Below are 27,886 nucleotides of genomic sequence, written 5' to 3'. Positions count from 1 at the left end.
TGTTGTTTTCATTTGTTTGTTTTTCATTAAAAAAAAAACCACTGCAATTTCCATATCTCAAACTTGCTAAATCAGACAATTAATACATGGAGTAATAATAATAATAGCAAGTACAAAGAGTGTGTTTTAAGAGATCAAACTCCTGCTGTAGGCAGATATTTAACACACTTAAGACTTACAGATCCAAGTGCCACAAACAAACAAGCAAATATACAAAAAAAGACAAAATTTTATATATGAAAAGTTCTTAGTTATTTTTACACCTGCATTTAACAGAACATGCATAAATATACATTAATTGTTTAATGTGTCATTTAGCTTTAATATAAAGGAAAGCATTTGTTGCTGGTACTGCATGCAGACCACAACTTTTCATAGCTGTATGCTTTATTTAAACCCACGAGATAGAAAAAGAAGGCAAAAAAGACACTCCACAGCTAGACTGTGCTGAGATCACAGCCAGACCCAGCCTTGGTGCCCCAGGAAAGGCTGCCAACTCCCTGCTCTGCTCTTGCACAGTTTGTTTGGCAAGTAGTTAAGTGAACTGATACACTTTGTTTAAAGTATTGCTTTAAAAAGACTATGTACGTATTTTATTTTCTTTTTTTTAACTGTTGAAAATAACATCCCAGGAAATGTATCTATATTGAAAGATGTTTGACACAGTATCAGGCTGCAATCCTCAGTTGGATTATAATTACTGTAAACTCCTCTACATTTACATATTACTGTTCAGCAGTTTGAATTTAGAATGTTACAAATTTCTGTGAAATGTGAGGTGGTGAATATGGCAGGGGTATCCGTTTCTTCTTCAACACACCTTAGTCTCTGACTGCCAAAGTCTGAAGTTTTAAACTTCAACACATTAAGCCTCAGTGTGACAAAGCTCCTGGTTCTCTGCCAAAGTATATTCCCTGCTTCCCAGAAAATCATTAGATGCCATTATAACTCACTCTATTATTGTAGGATTTTGCTGTCAACTGGGCAGAAAAAGGGAAATGAAAGCTCAGAGCCACTTACTGTTTCCCTGATTTCCAGCAGTTGATCCCAGACACCAAATGTTTCTGACAATGAATCAGATATCTGCAGTGCAGGTACATTTTCCAAATTTAGGCCCAGGTTTTAATACTTGTAATGAAATGTATAACTTCTACTTTGTTGCAATAAACACTTAATAGATAGTTACTGCGTAAGGCCCCTGTTGTTCAGAATGATTACAAAGTAAGGATTAAACACTAGATGGTACGGACCGGCAGACCAAAGACTCAATTTTTAACTCTAATAGTCCCTCAGCAGGTTTGTACCCTACAATGAAGTAAAAACTCATCTAAAAATAAATGTAAAAGGAATAGCAACACGGTTTTCTGTGTGCAACACCGGTGACAGTGATGCCAACTGGTCCTGGACAGCCGTGCTCCAGGTGCTTATTTGCATTACATTCTTCCTGGTATTGCTGCAAGTGCAGAAAGCACCAGAAGCAATGCTAGCACAGACAAATCCACAGAGAAAAGAGCAAGAACCAGGATTCAGAATCAAGAGATCAGAAAGTAAGACCTGGAGGAAAGCGTGAATCAAAGCAGAAGCAAGACACAAGAACTGCGGGGGAATTAACCGTGTTGCATTACGTATACACTGACTATCTCACTATCTCACCACATACTCCAGAACCAAATCAAGCCAGTCCCAGCAGATATGACACAGCCTTCAAGCCCCCTAATACCAATTCATTGAACACGCTCCATTTACCACCTGGACAAACTCTTAGAGAGTAAGAAGTAGGATCACATGGGCCTGTATACTACTCTAAAAGTACTTCCAAGAAAAAAATGAGCAACATACGTAAGTGTCAGCTACAATAGATGAAAACTTGACAAGGAGAAGAGAAGCAATCAGTACCACAGCAGGCCTGCCCACAGCATACTCGTCCAAGTGGCAGAATTTAATCCACATACATGTCCCTCTGTAAAGTTTTGAAATGTATTAAAAAAATCATTAAAAGATTTTTCTTTTCTTTCCTTTTTTTTTGAAGTATAATGAGCAGATTAATCAATCAGCAATAACAACAGACTCTAGGGATATACAAGAATATTTTTTACAGGCAAACGATAAAAGCAAGGATTCAGTAAGAACTTACATTTAGAAAAGAATAGAAAAGTTAAAAATGTACATAAATAAAAATATCTGATACAGTCATTTTAATAGCATGAGAATTTTGTTCTTGGCATGTGAGGAAGGCAGAGAAGAGAATTTTGGAAAAGGGATGAAAGGTATCCATGCACATCAAAGGCTGTATATCCTGTGATTAAAAGAAGCTTTAAAGCTAGCAGACAAATGTGACTGGTTAGGCTAATCACAGATCAAACTTTTCTTACACCTGCACTTTTACAAAGACTTTCAACAGCACAGAAATACCATCTTAAATCCTTATGTTTCATGTCCTGAGATTTCTGCTGTAAAGTGCTAGGAAGATATTTAATGATGAACAGTCTTTTCAAAAGAAAGAAATGAAAACTATTTTATAGCTTCCATAAAGTCATTGTGCTATAGTTTTTCCCGCTACAAACCAGAAAATTTAAATATCACCACAATATTTCAGCAGTCAGAGAAAAAGTGCCTGCTCAGCCAGAAATCCAGAGCAAATTACTATTAGACATTAAAAAAAAAAAAGACTTGATATTTATATGACATTATACATGGCACACGTAGCAAATAGAATCACTTTTCCTGTTTCTTTTTAGTCTCTCTCCTGACACAATGCATTTTTCCAGATTATTCAGTTCCGTGAAGCAAGAAATCAACTGTGTTACACATATACACACAGTGACTTCTTCCTCATATTCAGAACCATTTATTGAGGCTTCTGCCCAGTCTGTATCATACACATTTCACTGTGAAGTAGCTGATTTCAGAGGATCATTCAGTGGTTACAGATGAGTAGCTATGTCAGACTGACAGATTGTGTCCACACTACTGTTTCTATAACAAGACTATAGTGACATTTCCCCCATGATGAGGGAAATTTATTATTTATTCTGGAATATTTTTGTTTTTAACAAAGCTCTCTGAATTGAAATTTTAGTTGTGCTGACTTTAACTTTTTTCTTTTTTTCTTTTTTAGCCTTTTTTGTTTGTTTGTTCACTTAAGAATATCTGTTAAATTGTTACGGATGGAAAACAACTACACTATACGATGCTCATAGGAGAGAAGCTAGAACATATTTATTGATATAATATGGATATAAGCACAGTGATACAATGAAGCTTGTAAATAAGGCAGTAACTTAACAAGATTTGAGATAAAGATGGATAAGTTAGCTGGATAAAGTTATTTAGTGCACAGAGAGTAGGGTCAAACACACACAGGAGGCCCTCATGTTGAGTTGTGAGTTTGAGAGTGGACCCGCTTGCTTTCTAAAGTCCTTAATCTACGGAGGTAAGGAGCCTAATATGGCTGAATCCACTCCTAGTACCAGACTTGGTCAGTGGTTTATGTCCAAGGGATCAAACGTGCACAATCAATCTAAGATAAATCTTAATGACCCTAACAAATCTTACAATCAAAGGTGTGATCTTAGTAAGGTTAACAAAGCCTAAAACAAATTATTAGTCACTTACTGAGGATCTGTATCAGCAAGGCATCTTGACATCAAGGTGTAAGGGATCTCTGCACAGGTGTAACCTTGAGAGGCATCCCTGCTCAAGGGGAGATATCCTGTCTTGCATCCAGCTGCTGTGCAGGAGAGCTCAAAAGGGGCTCTTGGGCTGCTCGCTAGTTACAGCAGTAAGATGGTTGATGCACAGTTGCAGTCCGCCTTTTAGGCACAAGTTCAACCGGCCCTCTGCTATTGAACCAGGGGTCTGCTATCAGTTCTTTCAGGCCCTAGCTTAAGACAGATTTATGGTCATTAATCTGTTTTAGCAAGAGTGTTATCAGTACTGCTGGTCATCGTCTTCTTTGACAGGGCCTTGAGAGAACAAGGGCAGGTTGAAGAAGGGAGTTGAGGGAAGAAGCTGGGGGGGAGGGGGAAGGGGGAGAAGAAAGAGAACACCATCACAGAAACACAGCAAATACACTTGCAAGAAAAATTTCAATCAAACACTATGAGTGAGCATTGTTTTGTATATTTAATTTTCTGCATGCACAGCTGTTCATCTAGGTCTTACAACTAAATTTGTAGCACCAGTGAGAGACAGAGGCAATGGCTAATGAAGTCATTAGTGAATTGAATCTCTCTGGAGAAAATGGTCATTGCTTTCTGCAAAGCATAAGGCCTAAGTAAGGCTTTAAGCAGTGTAATACATTTGAAGTGTCTTTTTATTCTTCGCTGTGCATGAAATTTATCTGGTTCCAAATAGAGAATTGAAATTTGGAAGAGGCTGAATGCATTCTGGAAGAATTAGAAAAAGCCAGTTACAACCAGATACACTGCTTGTATAGGCTGACAGCCCTCTTGAAGTCAGAGTTTAGCCCTTATGCAGTATGCTTCAGAAATTTAGCCAAATGATTCTCTCAGAAGATCATCAAAGGAAATATGTGCAAGATTATCATCTCTACTGTGCCTGTGGTTTGATCCTCTTTTGGCTCCTCAACAGACCAGAATGCCAGAGCTTCGGATAAGAGATTTTGGAAACCTCAGAACTTTTCTCTCCTCCTTTGTACCACAGACAATGCCTGCTATTTTCAGCCAGAATTCACTTATTTCCATTTCATGCTACACTATTATTCATAAATCACTTGCCGCTAGAAGAATACACTATGTTGCGTGGACAGTGTTTTTTCATTCTTTCTCTCAAACTTATTGTAATGGTGTCTTATGACAAAGATTATAGGAAAAACAATAATTTATACATCCCTGTTAGGTGGTCATTGTACTTTTAAACAAAAAATTAAAAATACAGTTCTAGAGGGAAAAAAAAAGTAAACAGCTGATATGATTATTTCACTAAGGGAATTAGAAGCCTCAAAACTCCTTTCTCTTAAGGCCCTTAAATAAAGTCAGTACCTGGAAATTACACATTTGAAGATTATCGTCTAATAATTTCCTTTCAACATATGACATCAATATTTTTAAAAAGTAGCCCCACCGAAGTTTTACTGTTTTTTCCTTTTGCTCATAATTTGTTGTTTTGTTTTGTTTTCAAAATTATTTTCTTCTTTTCTTTTCCTTTAGACAATATTTTTCCTGCCAGCTGCATTTTCACCTAATGAAAATGCTGAAACCAAGTTTAAGTTTGAGGACTTTCAAAGCAGAAAAAAGTTATACTCCTGAAAACCTGGCAATATAGAAGAAAATATCCATTTGTTCTTATTCTTTCTAAATTCTGTAAGTCAGAAGCATGACATAAGTTCAAGTGGAACAATTACATTATCTCATTTAATTCCCCAAGCAGCAGACATAGTATTTCTACTGCAGTAAAACCAGCAGATTGACAGTACAATAATGCTTCCTACCATAATGGCCTCATATCTTGGTACCGCAAGGAACATTCTTTGCCAGCACAAAGATCTAGACCTGCAAATTCATTTCACTACTGGCTGATGTTCAGTAGTTTACCACAGAAAGTTGAACATATCATACTTATTTTGAGACTTAAACTTGTTGCAAGTCTGGTGTCTCTTCAGCTATACCATTTTATCCATCACCTCACATTTTAAACCCACTAACTACTTTCAGTACAAGTCAAGGAAGTAAAGAAAAACTAGAAAGCTGTATCTAACACTGCTGCTAGCTTACAAGATCTGGTAGAGCTAAAGATTTGGCTACGAGAGACCAGTCAGTTTTTTAAAGTATTGGTTAGAGGATGGAAGCACCACAGCACAAACAGCAACAATATTACAACCAAAACTAATATCTCTTAGTTTGACTTCAAAGCATCCCTACAAACCAAGATGAACAGCCCTGCAGCTGACTTCAAGTTCCACTCTCTGCATACTTAACATGATTTTAAAAAACAAATTTGACTTTCTAAATTTTTAAATTTGTACTAATTTGGCTAAACAGTATGCAAACACTGAAGATCTATAGTACGATATATCAATGGAGGTTAAGCTCCAAAGTATATACTTAGCCCTACCCATACATACACAATTACAGAAAGTGTAATTCATGTAACTGAGGTGCTAAATTACATTGTATACTGAGCAGGGAGACTAAATGATCCTAAGCACCTGTTCCACATAGAAAGAGGTTTTCATTCCACATTAGGGAAAAATACAGTGAAAAGAGTGATGTTCTAGATGTCCAAGCAGTTCTACTGAAAATATTCGATGAAAAACAATTTAAAAATCTATTGCAATATTTCTGGTATCATGAAATCTACTCTAGCAGGAGTCAACTCTCACATAAATATCCGAGGACATTGCATGTATCTTAGTTACTCTGCAGTAAGTGAATGAAAAAGGTTAAAAACATAGAAACTTTGTATCTCGTCTGTGCCTATCCAATCAGTCCTTCAGTGGAGGCTACCATATCTGCTTCCCCAAGAGCAGGCTGCCATCTCACGTTCACCTGCTTTTCAGAATGCAGAAGACACAACAGTGTGGGGAAGAGGTGTCACTTGAAAAGACTGCCCTGCAGCTCTCAAGCACAAGGATGTCACCCCTATTCACTGTCCTGAAGCCACAGGTGCTGCAGGTTTGTTTTTCAGCTGATTTTTGTTCACTGTAGCAGAGAGGAAGTATCTCAAGCCCTACTAGAATGTATAAATACTTTTCCGCAAGCAAAAATGGGTGCTTTCATGGAACTGCCTCACAGGACATGGGCAGACGAAAGTCTGGTGTTAGGAACATAATAACATCTATTGTTGATTGGCAACTTTACCCTTGCCGATAATATTTTTTTCCAGCCTGTACTGAACCAAAAACTGGTTGTTCATTATCTTGAATACTAAACACTAACAAGCAGAATAATGCGATCTCATTAAGAAATAATCACTAGATTACCTGTGTTGCTCTCAAACTGTGTAGCAGTGGGAAAATCCAGTTATCAGCACTGTGTCAAAAGTCCTGTATTTTAAAAATGAAATGATCAAGGGAGATAATTGACTATAGAGACAAGTGGAGACATCTGTGTGGTTTGTACTAAGGTCCTGCCCCAAGACAGACAGGTATAGAAACACGGGCTTCCTCCATACCTCCTACCCACCTTTCATTGTCAATTTCACAGGCTTTTCCTTTTCTCTGTAACTGTGCTTCCTCTTTCATGGTTTTCTCTAAAAAAGTAAAGTAAGGAGTATTTGAGTTAGGTGTTTGAACCCACTTTGCTAAATTTACTCGGTAATCAGGGAAAACAAGTTTGACCCACTTGAATTGCTGCTGTTGAACTATTGTTTCAGAGTGGACAAGTATGAGAATAAAGAGTATTCACATAAAATTAAGCAATCACTGCAGTTTTCTCCTGCTGATAATAATAGTGTTGTACAGTTAGACAGATCAATGATCATTTAACAAAAAAGTAAGCATAAATGTAACTGTTCCATTCATTCCTCACAGACAGTATATAGCAAGCTACTAATGAGAATTCTTACTCACTGAGAAATATTTTTTTTTCTTTCTGACATGTGGATCCCATTCCCTCAGCTTTCAGTCAACCAACTTTTTCTCCAGCCAAAAGTCACACATCAAGTTTTAAACAAGACTGCTCTCTCCCCTGAGGAAAATCCTTATGCAACTTGTGTTTTTTTTTTCCCTGTCATCACTCCCTTGCTGCCCTGCAGCATCCCATCCTTTGCCAGTGTGAGACATTTACTGAAGTCAAGCCACACAGGTGACCAGGTGTTAGAGCACTTGACACATAGCAACTGAGCACACCCTTAGATGCCCAAAATTTTAACTCAACAAATAAGCAAATGACAGTAAGTGGACAGGGGAGCCAACCATGCAGCTTTGGCTGAACTGCCAGGTGGTGGCTGAGAGGGGACAAGAGATTTTTCCTCATGTTAATCTGAGCTCCCAGACCAAATCTGGGTATTACTGATGCCTCACAACTCCCAGTCTCAGGATGCTGTGCTTTGTCAGAAGATAATGATGCCACAGAATAACTTAGGGTTCATTTTATGTTTCTGTATAGCAGGAAAACTTGAAGTAGTGCCATCCACTCTCTGCCAGCTCCCAGGATGACAGCCCAGAAGGATTATGCTTGATTACTTCAGGTCTTTGTCTCCAGCAAATGGAAAGGATGGAAATTAAAGCTGCACTCCAATTAGTTATAAAAATAATTCAGTTATTAAATCATTGCAGAAGCTACGTCTGAAGAGCGTGTCTTACTAAATCTCTTGAAATATATTGACTTCACCAGCCTTAACCCACATGGCAGCTCTTCCACTCAGCAACCAAACTATTTCATATAGAGATTAACCTAGTGATCCCACACTTGAATGGGAATGCTACAGGACTTCATTCATATTCTAGCACCAGCATTCTGTTGGGAAAGGCTAATTAAACCATGCTAGTAGCAAAGCGATGGAACCCAAAGCCTGAAAGAAATGCAGGAGAACAGCTCAGCTAAGGTACTTCAGCCAAAACACTAAATTTCGTGTGTGTTACAAGTAAGTGTTATGTTATCCTATCAAATCAACAAAACCACGGGAAATGGATGAATAAATCATTAGCTGGATGTTGTAACCATAGCGGCTGCTAAACAAGCAGCTTTTAGCATAGTGTTTGTGATTTAATGTTGATCTGCAAAAGATGGCAACAGCAAGCAAGCTTTTTCTTTTTTACAATAAATTTAATTGATGAAGAAAGTTTTCCTTAATTTACCCTGAAATTCCAAACATAACTTTCAAAAAACTTCTAAATTGCAAGAGTCGTGTCAAGAGAACACAGCTGTCATACAAGCTTCTACTTTTGATGTTTAATATTGCAAAGAAGTAGATAATCTCTGACTGAATATAATTGTAAATTTGCTCTTTGGACTCATGTAGCAGTGAACAACAGTTTGGAACTATTCATTATATTTATGAAGTAGAATTTCAAGTATGTGCATGAATGCCCAAAGATTGCTAATATCACAGAACTGGGCTGCAAGCTTTAAGAGAATTGCAGAAGTCCTTCATTTTTTACAAAAGAGTAGTCTCAGCAAACAAAATTTTCCATCTGAAAAGTTAATTATTCTTAATTCTGGGACATAAAGCAAAATACCTAGCTTATTCATCTTAATCTTCTAGAAAATTGATTCTGAATGCTTTTATTCGCCTTTTTTGTTGTTCTTGACAATAATTTTAAGACTTAAATAATCCTTTCTAACATTATGATGAGTCTTGATTGAGACTCATAGCACTGAAAGAAGAGCTTTTAGTTTTCGACCCTGCCAAATAGAATCAACAGCAATTCAGTTTTTCCCTATATCACATTTCCTCTTTGCGAGTAGAAAGCAGAGAATTAGACCCAAGAGTCATATTCAGACCATCTGCTTTAGAGAATGAGTTTACATGCAGTTCAGAGCATGGTCAGGGAGCCTAATTTCCCAAAATAGTACTAGAAAGATAGATTTCTCCAGGACACAGTTTGGAGCACAAAGAGCCAAATTCCTTTAAGTGAGACATTTCATACCCCTGTTCATTAAACACCTAGCTAACTTGTGTACTAACTAGCTTAGGTCTTCTTGAACTGCTTTTCTCAAACTAATAATTGCTCATAGTAGTAAGAAATTTTAGGAAGTTACTGCCCACACACAGGTACTCAAAGGGCATCTGTCCTGAATATTCTTCCCATTCTGGACTCATGGACAGGTAGATAAACAGCTTCAAATGTTTTTCTGGATGGAAAAAGACCATCTGCAATTTTATTCTGCAGTGGCTAATCAAATATCTGAATATAATTCATTAGAATTAAGCAATGCTGTGTTTCTCTGTAATTATCCACAGGAGAACCAGGATGAACACGATTGCTCTCCTTATCAAGAGCTGCTGCAAATAACTAGGTCAAAGCTGGTGCCACAGAACCAGCTTGCAGGAGGCACCTTGGTAGAAACTGGGTTTTAAAATTCGTGTTAAATTGCATGCAAGTTTCCACTACGTGGCATCTGTGAGAAAACAGGCTACCTAAGGCTCCCTCTCGTTCACATTTGCTTTCCTGTTTGGGGGAGCTTAACTTTAAGATCTTCAAGTTTAGACTGAGGATGAAATTCTATGTGAAACTCAGAAGATAAGAATAACGTGACTGAACAAAGAGGAATTGTTTGCCAGATCAGTGATTTTCACACAGCTCTGAACAAGTGCCTACAGCCTACCTGGTGGCACAAATAGTTGTCTTTACTTGAGTGGAAATGATTTGATTGTCTGAAATAACAATATAAACCAGATGAAAAAATCTTTCGGTGAATAACTTTGATTTGGACATTCTTCCTTTCCTGAGATCAAGCTGCAGAGATTTTAAACAGCTCAACTTTGCATTTGGAAAACTACCATGAAAGATTGTAGGCAGCAGATCAGATGTCAGATTGGAAGAACTATAGCAGGCCCAAAAATACAAAGGGGTGAAGAAGTAAGGAAGAGCAATGCCAAATGGGAACTGGTAGTCCAAGGAGAGAAAACAGCTTTTCTGAAATAACAGAAATGTGTCAGACTATAAACCTGACTAGCTTTGACTTTACTCTGGAAAATAATTAAGATTATTGCATTCTTCTAGTTGATTAAAATGGGGTTAGAAAGATAAAGTTGCTGACAAGGTTGTAGGAAAAGAGCTCATCAAAATCTCATCCACTATGAAATGCCCTGATCTGTGCAGCCAAGTTTGTAACATTAGGGATTAATAAATAAATGCCTCAATAAAAAGATCATTGCCTCATTTCTGTTCTGAGGCACTGCATATAACCCTTAGCTACACTATCTTTAAAACAACAATTAAATAATGCTTCTAGAACCTCTGAATTTTTTTTTTTTAATCTCTTCTTCAAAGCAGGAAATTGAAGTAATGAGATTAAAATATTTTTTTGAAGCTACATTCAAGCCATTTGCAAATAGAATTAGATCTCAAGATCCTAGACCAACTTTCTGTCTGCTTAAATTTATAAACTATAAAGCTTGGGGATTTTTTTCTTAAAATAACTTTCTTAAAATAAGAATAATAATGAAAAAGATCACATCACTTTGACTAAATCTACATATTAGAATGCAGGTAAAAACAAGTAGTAAGAACAATCAATACAGCTTACTGGTTAGGAAAGGATTATACGTTGACAAAAAATTCTGATTACATAGTTGTACACTCTGTGGACCTGAGAGATGCTTAATGAAAATGAGGGTGTACAGGCAGGTGCAGAGATTACGCTGCAAAGCATCAAACACAGCATTTGGTTTCACTAATGCAGGCTGTGACTCCGTGGCACCCTTACACAGTACAAGGATCTTTTTTTCCTTTACATTTCTTCTTGATTTGTTGTTCTGAATCACTGTAATCCACAAATTAGTATTAGTTGTGGAGGAGAAAAAAAAAGAGGAAGGGAGAGATGCTTATCAGGGTCTTCTAAGGCTTAATTAATATTTGTGAAGCTCTTTGAACTTCTCTGATGAAAGAAGCTATAGAGGACAAACTGTTATTGTTTAACTATTATTAATAATTAGTTTTTCACTGAATTCATTGTGTCAGTATACAAGTCATTGAACACATATGCTTCATCAGTTTTTGTACTGTGCTCTACAAGTGCTCTTTACAAGCTTCATTGTAGTGACTGAGAATATCGCATAAGTAAAACAAGGATAAACAAGTCTATTTAGAAGCTATAGGCACAAGTTTAAAACCAACATTTTATCTAGTGATCAGGAAAAAAAAATGTTGCCATAGCAATGATTACATGCTATTGTACTGAATGTTTCCTTAGTTACAGATGAAACTGTCCCTCCAAACACTGAGCTTCTGTATGATTGACCATAGTGTACAAAAAAATAATGTTTCTTTTGGAGATTTACTTATATATTACATTTTGTAGTCTCTAGACTCACCATAAAACTCCCATGGTGAGGCATGATCAGATGCTGCTTGCTGAGTGGTCCATCTGGTTTCAAATCCTGATCAGCACTCAGTCAGAAGCTGCACCATGGGCACAGGGGGTGGCATCCCTTCCCATCCCACCATGCAACTGTGACCTGCTTATAAGCCTTCAGCAAAGTCAATATCTACCTATTTCAGTAAGGGGATCTATGGAAACAGAAATTTTTGCTGCATTTTGCACCATTAATAAAATGTATTTGTGAGAAAAACTCAGAGCTACAATTCCTCTGCAATTCAGCCAATTTGACTTGTCATTGTAATGCTACGGTTACCAGTTCAAGTGTCCACATACCTTATTTTTAATACTTCCCCACACTCACTCTCTCTATTCTTTAAAGTCGCAAATATCCATTAAAAATATTCATTTACATTATTCTATCAAATTAATTACCTTTCTCTTTAAATCCAAAATGCTAATTTCATGGTAAGTTCATAGGAAATGTTTTTGTTTTTGTTTTTGTTTTAATTTTCTTCGTGTTTTAAATATTTGCTTTAACTTATGGAAATTGTTATTAATACAATTCATTAGCATTGCAGGAGAACATCCAAGTGTTTTGTGACACATCTATTACTGTCTTGTACTGCTTTAGATGTTAAAGTGCTGATTGTCAGCTTGTGTAACTCAACACAGTTCCAGTCAAACTCCATCTTCCCCCACCTAAGAATCAGATTTGCAAATTTTTCAACTGAGTGTAATTCTCTAACAAGAGAAAGCTTTTACCTAACACGCATATGGAATTGTCAAAAGCTGAATTACCATTTAGAGAAATCCTTATTATACATCTTAGGAAATGTGCAGTGATTTTTTTCCTCAGTCAAGGATACTAAAGAACACAGATTCTAAAGAAGAAAAGCATATGTTTTCAAGGGTCACCACAGCAGCCTCTCATCTGCCAATCATTCACTTCTATCAGACCCTACTCTTGCAGTCATACCTTTGTTCAAGACAGTTACCCTGTTAGACACTAAGCTTGCCTCCATTGCACAGATTTGTTTACAGCTCTTGTTTCTCTTCCCCTCAATTTATGCCAGAAACAAACTGCATTGTTTCTCTCTCTGCAAGGACATCATTTAGCTTTCACTCAGTCTTTAACAAGGTTATACTCGCATTAAGAGTAAGTATGTTTTGCTACCAACAGATTTGACCAATGGAACAGATCCATTTTTTAATTTAATGCTATTTTAAAAAAGGAAAGGTGAGCTAAAACTGTTATTATGAAAATTAGACTAGCATTTGGAAGAAAAAGACAAGCTTTTCATGGCAAACAAAGAGATGTGTAATAACACATTCCAGTTGTCAGCCAAGTGCTTTGATTTTTTTTTTAAACAGTCATTGTCTTTTATTTATAAATTGTGGATTATAATGAGAGATGGCAATTAAGCAGGCTACACATTTTTATTAAGAGCTGGCAAGAGAAATGGCAGCAAGGGTACTGGAAGCTACCATGTGCAATGAAATAAGCACTGTGGAAAATATACAATCTTTTATGCTTTGGAGATTTGTATAAAACTTGGAAACTAAGGGATATCTGTAACTGCAGGCTGAACATGTGTGTCTTGACTTCCAAGCTAGTCAGCCCGCAGCAATATTAGCTGATGACCTGCACTTAACTGCTTTCTTTAGAGAAATGCAACAGCTGACTTGCAGTGCCTTTCAGTGGACTGGTTAGCTCAAACAGATATGTTGACACAGAGCTACTGCATTCAAGTGCTTACTTCTCTGCATTGCACTGTGGACATGTTTAAGGCTGTTATGCGCTTTGTTCATATTGATTTCATAACTCACCTGGCCTTCCTTGATTTTCAAGGAAAATCCACTAGGACCAATCTCATTTGCTTTCTTCACTGACTACCGAAGGTGCTAAATCATTATCTAAAATACTTCTAAGTTCTCTTACATAGCATTCTTTACGACTGTAATAATTGCAAGATTTAGCTTTTTAATCTTCAACATAACATCTCAATGAACTCACTTGGTCAGAAACATTTTTGTATTGATATATTTTCTTGTACCAAAGTACTATAACAGGTACCTGAATGTACCTGAAACAACAAATCTCACTACACAATTAAAGGTAGCATATAATAGCTATATATCATTAAACAGACACATCCTATTAGAACATTTCCATCCTCTAAGGAGCGATGAGAGCAAACATACATCTCAATTAAACATTTGATCACGTCTTCATTGGTCTTATTGCTTGTGAAGCCCCAGACCAGTATTTCTATCTACTGGAAACCTAGGTGAAAAAGATCATTAAGACTGCCGACACTCTTAACCCTTGAGAGGTGGCTGATGCAGTCCTCAAAGATCCCTATCAAAAGGAAATGGAAACAATGTATTTAGGACAATGAAATTTTTTTCACCAAAGTGCAGATTTCTGGTTCCTGTCCAAACAGTGTTCCTTTTCTTCAGCCTTCTTCTCAAACCCTGTAGCTGTTCTTAGCAATGCTAATGATACCATCTGACCTTTCCCTCAATTCTCACTCACAGAGTATATTCATATTTGGAATTGAATACTCTACTGAAGTCGAACTGATATTTATTTCTGAAATATTTGTCTTAACAAACACAAATTTGTCCCAGCTGACACAAAATGGATAATATCTTGTTTTAGTGGCTTAGGAAAAGTTCCAAAATATGTGTTGAAAACACACAGCTAGGGGTCTGCTATTCTAACTTAGTGTACTACGTGACCTTGCTTTGTCAGAGATATTAAGAGCAAGCCTAATGTTATGCAAGGGTAACAATTACTGTGGTAGATTTACCCCATGCTTAGTTGTTTGTCTGAAATTATTACATGGGACAAAAACGTAGAGACTGATACTGCCAGCAATGCAAGTAGCTGACACAGGACTTGTCTGGATAAGGCCAGTTGCCTGTGTAGTGTGTCCTGCCTTAGACGCTGATCAATAAACGATGCCAAAGGAAAATTTTAATAGCAAGGCAGACCTAGAGGTTACTTTCCTAGAATGTTTTCCTGGTTTCAAAATTTGCATCTCAGAGACTGCCTTGGGCACAAGGGCTTTCCTAGCTTCCTGTCTCTATTATGGAATATGCATCCTTTGTGCTGTTGCTGTTTGTTATATTACCATTGAAATTACTATAAGTTTTGAGGAGGGCTTTGTTGTTGTTGTTAGAATACATATATATATGTATGTGTGTGTGTGTGTGTGTGTGTATATATATACATACATATGTTTGCTGATGTCTTACATAGTGTTATTTTTGCAGTTTCTCTCAAAATACTCACCTGGCTCAAGTATAAAAATTTCATTCTCCCCCAGTGATCTTTCAGTTTTTAATGCATTGGAACATATTTGAGCTTAGCAATAAAATCAAACACAAAAAACTTAAAGCCCTCTGAAGGTTTTTTTTCTTTCCAATAATATCTTTATATCATTTCTACATTGGAACACTTGGCATTTCTAACTCACTTGCATTGCAGTGTGAGTTTTCTTAGTTATTTGTATTACAACAAATATTGACTGGCTTGGCGAAACAATTTTTTTCTTCATTGTCTTTGTTGAACTCACATAGTTAAAATTCATATTTGGTTCCCCCCCTCTTTGTTTTAATACATCTAATGCGCTTTTTATCTAACTGAATAACGTTTTTCCTATTATCCTGTAGAAAAAATAACTTAATGGAAATTATCATATTCTCTAAAGTAGATCTTACATTGACAGATTTACCCTTATTTCATCAGGACTCTAAACACATTATTCCTTTAAAGATGCTAAGCTTGTCATTTCACAGACCATTTACCTTTACAGTTATGGACATTTTAGGACTACTGAAGTATTAAAGATACACAATCTTAAGCTTTATACTCTGTAAGTCTAAAGATAAAGAAATAAGCTGGATAAATGTGTGTCTATACATCTCTCTTTCTGTATGCTATATAAAGCATGTACTGCAGTGTGAAGTAAAAAGATTTTATTGGCACAAACTTAGAACAACCTCATTAATTCTGAGTGGCAAAGTCTAAAAGTGAGTTACGTCTACCTCACTATAAAGGTCTACACAATGCCAATAAAAAGTATAATAGGAAAGTTTTGCAGAATTGGATACATTTGATTCATGCTGTTTTTCTCGGTCATCTTCTGTCCGTCCCGTCCCCTCCTCCTCCTTGAAGCTGACATGTGAAAAGTCACAAAAACAATACATTTCATACAAATCTAGATGGACAGATATTTCTCTACATTGCAGTTTGACTTCTTTTATAAATAATATTTTTATGTGTAAGTGAAATGTTAACATCCTACTGAACAACAGGTAAATATATTTTGTCTAGACTAGCAAAATTTCACAGTACTATTGCAAAGCAGATGTATGAACCTTGCATAATTCTGTTCACATTGTGCACCAAGGAAAACTCAAGATACATACCAACACTGCGGACACCTCTATGTCTACAGCTTATTAGATATATCGGAGCTGCTAGCTGAGACAACATGAGCAATGTAGCCATGGCAGCAAAAAAGAAAAACACATCCTGGTGTGACTTTCATTACATGTACTTGTGGCAACACAACTTGCTCCAAACAAGAAACTTTAAAGCCAACTTTGAAACACCTACAAAAATGGAGGGCATCACTTAAGGCTTGCTGTCACTCTGGGGTGTCTAGACAGTAAAGAAAGCCAGAAGTTCACAATTAGCCAAAACCAGAACTATTTCTCTAACACAGAGTCATGACGACTCTGTGACAATGATCTACACTTCCGTCTTCAGAAAGATACATCATGTAAGAAATTATACTAACTGTGAAAACATCACAGAAGCTACAGGACTCGTAGTTGCAAACCTCTCTGGCAAGAATCACAGTGTACCTTATTGCATTTTCTACACAGGGGAAGTAAAAAAAAAAAAAAACCTAGTAAGTTCATAGTAAGGTCAGCAATTTTAAAGCCTTCAAACTGACATGGGTCAAACTATCTCACCATTTGCTTTGTCATCTATTACGCTTTCTGAGAGTGGTTATCATCTAAAGTACTGCAGTGAACATTCCCCTGAGAGGCATTCTCTGGAGCAGAGGGCAGGTTGCCCTCCATCAAGGCCCGTAGCTCTCAAATATACTACTATTGCAGAGCACAATGAGCCAGAGCTTTCACTCAAATCCCAGGGTAAAATTGATCTTTTTAAACAGAAATTTGTCCATTAAATCATAAATGTAATAGCACAGAAAAGTTTGCCTGTAGAAGCAAATGAAATGAATCCTATTGGAAGAAGCAGTTCAAGATTATTTTTAAAAAGAGAAAGAATGAGAGGATTATATCTCCTTCTTACATCATTGTCAACACAGGTACGTCTTAAAGCAACATACATAGTTAATTTTAGAAAGCACTTCTCAATGTAACTACCTTTCAGTTGCTCTCATTATACTATACTGTAAATATCTGAGATGAAACACTCCCTCCAAACATCAGTTTGAAGAGAGTTTTAGAAAAATAATTCATCCATTTCAAAGAAAGCAGTGTTTTCAAGGCATAAAAATTACATTATGAGAAGGTTTAACAACTTCATGATTTGAAAAAGGACCTTGCAAAGTTCATTGACAACTTGATTTTTAGGAGGCTGCATTACAGGTAGAGTGTCCTTTTTTACTCACAAGACCTCCCTGGTCTGCAAGATTTTCAATTATTATCTACACCCTATCTTAAAAGAAGATGACTAAACACTAAACATTTAATCTGTACTAAGCAAACTTTCTCCTATGATAAACTTGCCTAACTATAATTTATCTTTATGCTTAGCACAAAGTTACGATCTGGTAAGCAGCTGCTGAATAATAATATAGGAGAAATAAGGCTTTTACATCTCTTACAGAGAGAGAACCTTACATGAATAAGAAATGTAACTTACTTAGATTATATTCATAGTTGAGCTTGTTAAAAACAGATCAGAGGCTTTTCCTGATTCAGAAAAAGACCAAATAATGAAAATATGTACTGACACTTTTCACTTTCCCAGCAATACAATTTACCTCTCCAAATGCTTCAAGCTATTTTCATTATTAACAAACTAGCATCATGTTACCACAGATGTACAGGTGCTGTATGATTTTATTTTACTTCAATTTTTTGCTGCAGCTACAGCTGATATTAAACTACTGCTCATTTAAAAGTTAAGGAGAGAATGCTGAAATAGATGCTGAATCTGGATTTCTCTATTTTCTCACATTTTAAAATTACAGGTCAGCTACTAGTTTGGTATAAAAAAAATGCCTACTCACTGAAACTATTAAAATAAGCCTTTATTAATTATGTCACCTTTCTTTTATTTTTAGCTGAAGGAAAAATGACATGCAGCGGCACAGAATACAGCTCCACTGCACATGGCAAGATGGAATTTAAGAGCATGTCTGAGAGTTATGAATACTTCTGTGGCCTCTTATCCTGGGTCATCTAGCCTGAGGAAAGATTTGTGTGGTGGCTAGGGCCACCATCGGGCTTATCCTAAGCCATCATCTCCCTCAAAGGTGAAGAAAAGGAGTAATAACCTACTGTAATTCCTGGATTGCTCAGGCACAATGGGAAAAAGAGGATTCTGTTCTCCATAAACATCTTATTTACTGTCCTGGAAAACAGGCTTTCCCCTTAGAATTTGATTTAAAAGAGTATCAGGAGGTTTTAAAGAGAAAGAGCTGCAAAGAACTCAATGCTGTTACAAGCTTTATTGTGAGCTATATTGTAGTGCTACAACTCAATAATAGTTTGAGACACTATTCTGGTTTGAAGCATAAATTCTCCATAGCGGTCTCCTGTTCCGCAGTTATGGATCAGTGCTTCATGGTCAGGATCATGAAGTCAGACATTCAACAAACAGTTATTATAAAAGTATTAGCCTTTCTAGGTCCCAAAAATAAAAGGAAATAAAAACTAAAACTATAAATTATTTTTCTGGCTTAGTATAGCATGGAAAGGATTTTGGTTTTACTGACTTCTAGCTCAGCAAGTTATTTCATATTTAACCTACTTTAGCCTTGTCATTACTTGTCATTTTTTCACTGCTTCTGTAAAAGTTGCATCAGACATTTGTTAGCAACGGTGTATACAAAGATATGCCATTTGTTTTTAAACAAGATAGCAGTGACCCCCTTCAAAAGCTAGCACTGCTATATTGCTAGATATCGACAGAGAAGAAAAAGGTCCATTTCTTGGTTCAGACAGCTAGCTTTATGACCTTGCAGAAAATATTAATTCCTTTTGCATCACTTTCTTTCTCGACATATTTGTTCATCTGGCTCCTCACACTGTTAATTCTTTAAGAAGAGTCTGTTCCTGTAAGCTGAATATTTTTTAACCTGTGACTCTAAATAGCTTCCTAGAAGTTATATGTATTAATAGATAACCAAACAGTTAATAGTATTATAATTATTTTTAAAAGATTAAGGCAGAGAATGCTTACATCACAGAACCCACTGTAATATCAGTTTTCATAATAGTTTCAATTTCTACTACTTGGTGTTAATAAAGAAACGTCCACAACTTCTGAGTGGCATCTTTTACCATTTCTGAACATTGAGAATGACTGTTCCATCCTTCAACACACTTATAAGCTACACATAAGGGTCAATATATATTCCGGCATTTGAGGATTTAGTTATGTGATTTCCATTTGCATTAATAAATGCAAATTTTTACAGTATATATTTAAGTAAAAACGTTTATGTTGAAATTTGGTAGAATAAGATGGTCATGGGGAATATGGTACTAGAAATGTATTCTTCCACCGAGAATATCCTCCAATATCTGATGCAAATAAATGTCTGCCACAACAGATTTCACCCTAAGATTGCCCCACAGTACTTTTCAATAAAATTACCTTGCACTCATTTCAATATTAAATCAGTAATATCAGAGAAACGTATGGTGAAAAGGAGGACTGCTTGATACTTTGGAGCTAACTTCTATATGACAGAAGAACCATATTTTATTAACTTCCCAGCTATACCAAAAATTCTGTAGAAACTGCAAGAAGACCGACATAACTAAGCTAGTTTTAAACTAGGTAGTCCAGGTACCAATAGCAGCGTATCCATGACAACATAGAATTCAGTAGGGATAAATTTATCCTGCACGACGTAATATCACACTGGAAGAATCCAGGTTTCTTAGCAGTTTCTGTTCCCACACAAGATTGCACTCCAGCACAGGTTACCACTGTGCAGAAAATCTCTTTAGCACATTTTAGCAGTCCATGCTTCAAGAGTTGCTTTTTTGTTAGGAAAGACAATAAATAGCATCAGTAGAAAAGCAAGCACTACTTAACTAACTGCACAGTATTTAAAAGCCTGAATACTTCAAAGATCAGGTCAACATTTTAACAAAATCAGAAATAGTAACAGCCTCTGCATTCTGTGTAAGTATAAGCAGCAGCTACAGTGCTTCTTCACTGGTGGAGATCTCAACAACTGCAATTCTTCCTGCCTTTGTGTGTTGGGGTGTTCAGTTTGGTGCCAGCATGTTTAATGCTGAGGGTAGTGAAACTCAGATTTATGTCAATTTACAAAATCTGGTTGGGGATGGACCCCATTATCTCAAAGACAAGAGCTGCCCCAGTTATACTAGCCACCTTCCTGTGTGCATCTAGTTAGCTTCACAACAAGATGTGTTGTTTTGCTACTACAGAGCACACGCTTTGAAAAGGTTCCCACCACATCTCCCAGTGGGACTTGGCAGAGTCACCTTGAAAGTCATCGAGATATACTCAATATACACACTTTTTCCTTTTAATGGCTTCCTTTGATAGGGACCCTTGGGGAATAATTCTTTCCTTCCTCCCAGGGGAATTCATCTATTTAGCATACTACTATAATTTCCAACAGTTAGTTCTTTTTTCATTAAATTTTAAAGGTGGTGGGATTATTTCACTTGAAAGCTGAAATAAAATTCTAGCTGAACTGTGGCAGGATCTCAATTCAGTGCTAGAAAAATTAACAAGTTAATAAATTCCCCAAATGAGCCTAACTCCATCCACCATGCACAGATTCATTGTCTGCTACATGTAACCTCCTCCACATGCTGTCCTGACATCAGTGGCCATTAGAACCGCATTTAAAATAAAATGCTTACTTTACCAGCTGTGAATAACAGTCTCTGTCCGGCATCTCTCCTAATCCACCTCACTTGACTCTCAATTCTCCAGTAGGATCAAGGATAGTATAAAGCCAGCTGTACAGATAACACTGTTGTAGCCAGCATGAATTCCCACAAGTCTTAAAGCTAAACTTCAATTTAACAGTTTAACAGCAAAAATCTAGGATTACAAGGATAGAGCTAATAAGCAGCTCCAAAGCACTGTCTGGAAAAGAACCAAGGAAAGATTAAAAGTGAGCTCAGTGATTAAATAGAAATACATATAATAAAACGAACACTGAGTCAGCTACTGAACTCACAGCAGATAGGCAGAGCAGATCTTTTTGGAACAAAATAGAGTTTCTCCCCATTTCTCATCTATACTCTCTTTCCTTCAAGGAGAAAAGTAAAAACAAAACCTGCAAACTTGCAACCTGATAATTTCCCACCTATATGCTGCTTTGAAACCAAACCTTTCAGCTACCTACTCCATTGGGAAATGACACAAATGGACAGCCCACAAAAGGTTTAAAAGGTTTTGTTTGCACCAACATAAGAATAAAAACAAGTACAGTACTGGTACGGATGTCCTTGATTTTGTAACCCATTTACACTTGACGGGAACCATCTCAACTTTTTCCAAACCAGTATCAGAAGATTAATTTTCCAACAGAGCAAGAATAACTTTGATTCTGTACAACCTTAACATCAGCTTGTTCCTAAAATTTGGGCACTTCCCTGATCATTCAGTGCCCTCTCCTCTCCTCCTTTCAGCAAGTGTTTGAAATGCTAAGCAATTTTTTCTTTTTTTTTTTTTTCCTTCTCTTTTCAATCCTCAAACAGTCTGGGATGTTGGACTGCAGCTAGACAGTTACATTTATGCAGTTATTGTACAATGAGCACTTCTATTCAGAAGCTCATTAATAATTTCAAGAGTTCATTGGCTAGCCATACAAACTGCAATCCAAAATAGATAACTCAATTTTTCAGACTGGAAATTGAGGTACAGAGAACTACGGACTGGCAAAGAAAGAGAACAAGAAAAGAGGAAAACGCGTTTTAAAGCCACAAAATTATTACCTTTTATATATTTTTTTCTTCCTACTGATTCACTACTCCAACAGAGAGCAAAGTCCCACCTTGCAACATGCACAACAATAAACAGCTTTTTCAATTGAAAAGACTAGCAAGATTAGTTATAGGAAAGTTAATACTTACTTCCAAGTCAAGTAAGATAGGCACAGGGAATGTCATCAGTTTGCCCACAATTTGTCATTGAGAAATTCTGAAATTCAGTATGCATCTTCTAAGTCTTACTTTGCTACCAAAACTGAAAGAATATCCTTTTCATTTTACATGAATATTAGTTCCAGAGGATAATCTACCATCTCTGGCATCAAAAGAGCCAACATTTAATTCAAGAAAGAAATATTACCTTCAAAAAAAATCATTTTTCAAGCATTGCTTTTCCTCAGTTCAAGCAGAAAAGGATGATGATTCTCGCATTTGTTTTAATAATCCAATTAAATGCACCTTTTATAAACATAGATAAACATAATGCCTTCCAGACTACTGTACCTTTCTCCAAGCAACAATCTTAAAATACAGCAGATGTTCTATCATCAAGAAATACCTAGGAGAGTGTCATGTTTACAGCTGTTTCTGCACTTCATATCTTGACTTTTTGCACCCCCTAGAAATAATGCACTTTGTGTGACTTTTCACATGATGTGAAGGTGACTGATTGCTCAATACCTGGCATGCAGCACTAGATACAATCCCTTATCAGATTATGGAATTGACACGTGAATTAATTGTCCTAGGATGACAGTAATCAAGCCAATGAAACAGAGCAGGTTTCAGCCTTAATTTTACTCTCAGCTACAGTTCAGCCAAAGAAAAAAATAACAAGTGTTAAGGACTGTGGGTCCCAGTACTAAACATCCCCCAACAGCCTATCTTAGTGCCAAAAATGTTTACAAACTGGATTCGTTATTCTCTCCGATATGGTTTGATAATAATTTGGAATCCAAGACCTATAAATCTATATCTTGTTAGCAATGATGACTCACTGTACTGGTAAGGACTACCTACCCAAAGCATTCTACATTTTAAGAAGAGAAAAAAAGAAAAGACAAATATCATGGAGTGTATGAGGAGCGATAAAAATCCTCAGGTGACTTAGACCCTGCTATGCCTGATAATGACACGGAAGTTATCACATTATGATTACTAATAAACATTTCAATTAACTTTAATGATGAATGAAGGTCTGAATTCTGTGCGTATAAGTAGTGCAACCACATTGACTGCAGACATATGTACCAGAACTGCACTTCTGGTACAAAGAATATACCCAGAATTCAGTTCTAAAAGCTTGTAATGATCTTAGTGTGCGTTTCTCTGATAGCCTACTACTCTAAACCAAGAGCAGATAGCTGTCAAGTGACATCCCTAAAAATCAGCATGCATTTTGTATTTGGCAGTCAAGGCCAGAGGCAGATTGATGAACAGTGTAGAACTCTGTTATAAAAGAGCTTGATTCATATCAGGAGGAGCATATTTGATAGGAAATGCTGTGTTTATGTCACACTAACAAGTATGCAGATTGAGTAAATAGTGTTAGCATCTTCATCATTTAGTCTTAATCATTCCAACAAACAATGCCATTTTGTGGTTGACAGAAATCTTTGTTGAAGTACTTCAAATGAGTAGATAAACATTTACGCATTTAGCCACAGTGCTTCCCTTTTTTAAGGGCTCCTTTCAGCAAGTGTTTGAAATGCTAAGCAATTTTTTCTTTTTTTTTTCCTTCTCTTTTCAATCCTCAGTTCCCCTTTTTAAGGGGAAATTCGGTTTACTTCCACTTTCTGTCCTGTACTTAACCAAGGTGACTAAAAAGGGTCACTACGGAGATCCTGGCAATGAGCTCAGTTTCATTGTATTTAAATTACCACAATATTTTGCACTCAAAAACTGAGTAGAACAATACAAAATAACTTTACAAGATTTTCGCTATACAAGGTGACTAGTGTCATTAAAGAAGTCTGAGTAACACAGGAACTCATTTTCTTTGAAAACACAGGCTTGGTGCCTAACTGTATTAGGTTCATTTGAAAAATTATCAGACGAATACTAAAAAAGCTTTCTTATTTAGTTATGTATCTACTTTGAAACAAAAGGCAGAGATTTTGCAATACTTCTCTGCAGTTCCAGAAAATTTATATCGGCAAATCTGAAAGTAGCCCTTAATTTCTACAATTTTTGAAACCTCTTTTCTGCTTAAACCTAGCGTAAACAAAAATAGTGATGCATAGAAATACTGGAAGTTTAAGTAAGTAATAATGTCTGTCAGAAGTAAAATAACAGAGAGAAACCCTCCCAAGGTTTGGAATTTCATTTCATGAAGTTTGTGGACCTACTTTATAGAAATTCATTGAAAACATCATGTCTATATGTTGATGATAGCAAGATTAAACTCTAAAAAACCCTGCTAAATTCAGGTACTTGCAATAGTTAAAATGGTCCTATTAACCAGTTAGTAATAAAAAAAGCTAAAGGTAAAATGCAAAGAGTGGGAAATTGGACAGTATAGGAACTGTGAGATGGGAGAAATGTTAATAACAGAAGATGGAGTTTAAAAAGGGGTTAATATCAACAAATTTTAAAGAAAGGAATAAAGAGATGATGTTGACAACAGCAAAGTTCAGCTCTCCGGTAGGATTCTAACTTCGCTACAGGAACACTTCCCTCTGCCTCAGTTTTCAGGAGAATAGCCAAATAAGTTAGCTGAGCTCTCCAGTGGAATGCAACAGAGAATGACTCACAGAGGATTAAGTTTGGGTTTTGTCAATCACATAAGATTTGGGTAATTGATTACATTGGACCAGGACTTGAAAGGAGCCCTGTAGAGCTGGCACTGATTTTGGGGGCAACAGTGAACTGAAAGGTGTTTCCAAACCCTGCTGTACCCCAGCTCAACATAGCTCGAAAGATGACAGGTCAGAACATTTGCTTGGCCAAAATAATATTCCAAATTTCACGTGAAATGAATGGTTCTTATCTTGGATAGATTATTTGGTTTGGATTGCACAAAGTTCCTTTTGGCACTCTTGGTGGAGCCTACGAATTGTAAGAGTCCTATTAGAGTATCAGCTGTTGTCATTTAAAGGACTGTGTTTAACCACCAGACTGAGGGCTTTGTTAATTGCTTATCTACTCAAGAGCCTACCAGCTGGCAGACCTACAGGCAGCACATTACATAGCTCACATGTGACATCATCCCATAAAATATAACTACTAACATGTTGCACCCTGAATAGAAAGAGAGCACCAAAATGCTCCAGAAAAGCTGAAATCTACCTAAATGACTTTTTCAAAGTAGAAAATAAATATGTGTACTAGCCTTGAGTGACAAGTTCCTAGATCATGCTGGAAAAAAAGACATCAAAAATACATATATACTACCAAAATATTAATTGTTACAACAAAGAATCTACAAGACCAATAATTCTGAAAACAAGTTAATTATATGCTGACTCCTTCAAATTGCAGTTGGTGATGGCAAGTAATAATTACACAAATTATTTTAAGTATATGTCTGCTAAAGGCACAACAGCTGACTGCCCTGTGGCACCCAGAGCAAAATATTCCACAGGGCTAATGGATAGTTTCCCAGGAAATGAAAGAAGAGCACAACAAAAGGGAGTTATTCTCCATTCCACCCTTGTTTTCTATTTAATTACAGAGTTTTTCCTCTACTGTGTTTTTCATATTGCTGAAACAAAACAGGAATTTATTTTCATCGATATAAATATGAGCTGCTTTTAAAAACTAAATGGTTCTTTAGTAAAAATGGTAACAAAAATTAGAGTAATTTCTAGGAAACATGTGCAGTCAAACGCAGAAAATAAGCAACATATTGAAACTCTGGGCTGATATTTTGACACATATAAGCTTGGAGAGAATAAATAAATCAGTTTTCCAAAATGTACAAAGTAGTAAAACTTACCCTGTCTTAAGCAGCTCGTAGCAGACTCAGAAACCAGGAGATGAGACTTCAGAATATCTGTAAAGGATTGCAAAAAAGTAACACATATTGAAATCATTGTAAAATATGCCATGATAGGGAGAGGCAAAATGGTATTATAGCTGTACGATAATATAAACGTATATGTATCAACCTAAAACATTAATGAAATATTGCCTATTTAGAAATGTCCTAAAGGACATACTGAGAGAACGAATGCACTGTTAATAATGAGATATTTCAAAGATGATTCCTGGTAAAAGCAAATTTAACATGGCCCAAAGCAATAAAATTAACAGGAGTAATGGAAGTGGTAGTGAAAAAAAAAATACTATATCTGGTCTTGCCATGCAAATAGTCAAACCCTCTTAAACAAATGGGAGGCTAGGTGGAAGAGGTCTTAACAGGTCATTTCCTTTAACTTAATATGTTATAATGACGCTATGACTTAAAATATCTCAAGATCAGATACTTAGACAAAAAAAATCCAAGATCAAAAGCAGCCAAAAAAGCTGAGATCCTCCTCAAGGATAGAGGAAAGGAGAGAAATGGCCTTGTGGTTAAGGAAGACCCTACTGGTCTTTATACTTAACAAAAAATGAAGAAAATGAAACTATATCACAGTAAGCAAGATGACAGTGGAACATTACACGGGTATGTTTGCTTCTTTTATCAGTTAATAAACAGATCATCTAGAGAAAGTCAGAACTATAATATTAAAACTCTGTTCTTCTCTACTCTTAGTAGAGAAAATTGGTAGTTGAATCAACCTGTAATTAATATGAACTTACTGATCTCAGTTATATTACTCAGTTAACATCTAGCAGTTGACAGTCACTTTGGAATATTCATCACTTCACACTTCTCCTTTAAAGTGCAGAGGAAAAGAAAATACAGCACCTGTTTGTTTCACTGAGGTTTCTGCTAGACTGGGTTGATGCATCTCCTGCAAATAACAATGACTGCATAGAAATCCATGGCCGGAATGGGTATTCATGTAAGTGACAGGGCTCTGCATAGAACTTCCCTGCTTCTATACAACTTTTTAAGACTTCCTGGTTTCTCGGATCTCTTAAAGGATAAAGAAGGATTTCTCAGCACTTGATAGAACAAGATAAGATGAAAATACAGTAACCAACAATCAATTTTATTACAGGGTCTCTGTTACAATAGGCTCCAGAAAGCAGGGGCCAGTCCATATGAAACAGGGTATTCTGTGAACTACTGGTACTAGAAAAGCCAGATCACAAGGGGGTCAAAACATAAAGAGAAATTTTGAATTGTAGTTTCATCTGTATATCTTGGTCTTGATCTTTAAGAATGAATGAACACTTACAGCCCAGCCACTTGCAGCTACACCTGGGCAGCTATCCAGGTGTGCAGATGGAAGTTTGATTTTGAAGCACTAATCTTGAATTCTTATGGTTTATGTAGGTAAGTATTTTTTTCAAGTTAGTCTCTCATGATTCACCTGATTCTTATGCAATACAATTTATAGATTTTGTATTCACACCAAGTAGAGCAAAAGCTTTGTAACTGCTCTTCTTATACCGACTTCATAAGAACAACAATGTACAGTAAGAATTCACTCTTTAGATATGATGACCTTGCCCCAGGCACTCAGAAGAGCACCTTATAGCCTATCCAGCAGCAGCCAACAGTCTTCCCTGAAGTCTCTGCTATTGATCTTAAATCTGCAGAAAGTAAGCTCTTCATCAATTCTACCTAATGGTTCCTAATGCATTCCTAGAGAGACTGATGCCTTTTGAGTGTTCACACT

The 27,886-nt window shown here is 36.4% G+C and overlaps 1 long non-coding RNA gene across 1 annotated transcript; it reads right to left on the bottom strand.

The window, feature by feature from the left end:
• Positions 1–2,199: 2,199 nt before the first annotated feature.
• Positions 2,200–26,147, bottom strand: LOC104912292. The gene is made up of 4 exons (XR_794556.2): positions 26,089–26,147; positions 7,146–7,212; positions 6,944–7,006; positions 2,200–4,011 (listed from the first exon to the last, which is right to left on the bottom strand). It is a non-coding gene; the product is annotated as an uncharacterized LOC104912292 (long non-coding RNA).
• Positions 26,148–27,886: the final 1,739 nt, after the last annotated feature.

Source organism: Meleagris gallopavo, chromosome 10 (assembly GCF_000146605.3).
Source record: "Meleagris gallopavo isolate NT-WF06-2002-E0010 breed Aviagen turkey brand Nicholas breeding stock chromosome 10, Turkey_5.1, whole genome shotgun sequence".
Taxonomy (NCBI): Eukaryota; Metazoa; Chordata; class Aves; order Galliformes; family Phasianidae; genus Meleagris; species Meleagris gallopavo.
The sequence above is the reverse complement of the archived record's forward strand: the minus strand, read 5'-3'. Positions and strand labels throughout refer to the sequence as shown.